The 2,036-nt window shown below is 45.4% G+C and overlaps 1 pseudogene; it reads right to left on the bottom strand.

Annotated features, from left to right (window-relative positions):
• Nucleotides 1-203: 203 nt before the first annotated feature.
• LOC103740385 lies at nt 204-1,822 on the bottom strand (annotated as a pseudogene).
• Between the last annotated feature and the right edge of the window lie 214 nt (nt 1,823-2,036).

Raw genomic sequence — 2,036 nt, 5'->3', positions numbered from 1 at the left:
TATTGCTGAGGAACAACTCATGGGCTCCTGAAGACATTTCTGGGCCTATGGCAGACTGAGGTCCAGCACCAGCACCCAACTGAATGCTACAGAACTGTTACTGAGACACTGGCCCATGTTTGCCTTAAGAGATTAGAGTCGTTTGCTCACTTCAAAGGTCACTCTTGATAGTTCCTACAAATTCTGACAGGTCAGATGAATTTTCACAATGAAGGAGGGTAAGAAATGAAACCTGATGTGGTCCCCTTCCAGTACCACATTTCCCTCTCTTCCTTCCTACCCTCTCGCTCTTGCTTCCAAATGACAGACACTGCACTGGCGAACTTGCCAGCTTTCCTGGACGGCTTGTTGGGCACTGGGAGGATGCTGGTGGTTTCCTCTATCACCTTGACAAGGAGGTTGTCGATATAGTCCTGCAGCTCCCAGATGTGGGTATTCTTCCTCCGAAGGAGTTCTATGTGCTTCACCAGCTCCTGCAGCACCTATGTCGAGGTCGAGATAGGTCAGACTCCGATACCATGCCGTGGCATCCAAAGGGTTCCTGTGGGATTCTCCTGAGGTCTTCACTGCTTGTCAGATTCATATGAAAATTGAAGATGGCATTAGAGTTGAAGCCCTGAATTTTGTTTAAACGGATTGGTTGACTCAATCAAAATACTCCTGCTGATTTTCACTAAATGCATTAGGTGATTTCAAGTCACAAGGGCTATCAGATCCCCCACTGAGTTTAACAGAGTGCCTGCTGTCTTTTTTCCCAGGTCACTCTTTTGATGCTCACTTTCTCCCTTTTCTCTCTCTTATTTGCTTTCCTTACTTTGAAAATAAATTCAGGCCACTGTCCCATGACTCACTGATTTCTTCAAACGGATTTTTCTCCCCTTGGCAGTGTTGCAAATTTTGGCAGTAATGAAGCAGTCACGTTTGTAAATGGGTCATTCTGTCTACCAAAAGAGGGTTCACTTTCAGCCACAATGCTGTAACGTTGGCTCAGTTTAGAAGTACCGAAACTCAGTGTTCTTCTGTGTGGAGACTTGAGACTTTTGTTTTCTAGAACAACTCCAAAGCGATCTATTTGGCAGCTGAGAACATGCGTTGGCCTATGGCGCCACACTTCATCTTCTCTGAAGATACTTGGGACCCAGTTAAATCAGACATGGAATGCGCAAAAGAGAGCCGCTGAGGACCTGAAAGAAAATGCTTTTTGGGTTTGGATTTCATCCCCATTTTACCGGTTGAAAATTCAGCACTGGCACTGGGCACGTGAGTACTTGTAATGACTGCAGATGTATCAGAAAATGTTCCGTCAATTTTTCTCCCTTTCATTTTATCTTTTAATTTTGCAAAAGGAAATCTTGTTTTGCCCTTCATCGACAAGTCAAACATACCTGCTGTCTTATTGTTCCTCAAAAACTGAATATTGACCTTTTATCTCACCCATTTTTTATTCTTTTTCCTTATTTGGATTCTAATCTAAACAACTGTTTTCCTTCTTTGTTCTCAAAGATGTCATTGGGATTATTTGCCACCTGCCCTAAAAACTTGTCCAGCCCCACCAGGGACCTGTGCATCACTACAAGGCAAAGAAAGAATGTAATTTTCAGGATTGCCCTGCATGAGCATCCGGGACAGCTCAACGGACGCCCCCTCCTTCCAGACCCACTCCCGGGTTTTCTCTGCTAAAGACATGGAGAATACTTTTCCTTACCTGACTGAATTATGGTGAATGTGTCATTGGTGCCACTTTTGGCTTCATATCTCTAGCTTGGATCACTGTGACCTGCACATGGGTAAGAAACCACTCTTGGGCTTGCTTGGACAGCATTATTCTGTCCCCGTTTTCTTGTTTGGATTTGTTTTTCCATGTACTGAGTTCAGGAGCTCAGGCGGTGCCCCTCCTGCAGGGAGAGCCCAACTCCCTGATCACAGCATTGTCAAGCCCACTTTGTCTAACTACCCCCGATTTCCCTAAGGGCTAAGGTCAAAAAGCGCGGTGAGGCCAGCACGGGTACACTGCCTTTCGGGGGTCCCTTTTGTCT

Source organism: Nannospalax galili, unplaced genomic scaffold (genome assembly GCF_000622305.1).
Source record: "Nannospalax galili isolate Female #2095 unplaced genomic scaffold, S.galili_v1.0 scaffold881, whole genome shotgun sequence".
NCBI lineage: Eukaryota > Metazoa > Chordata > Mammalia > Rodentia > Spalacidae > Nannospalax > Nannospalax galili.
This window is presented reverse-complemented; position numbering and strand designations above follow the sequence as displayed.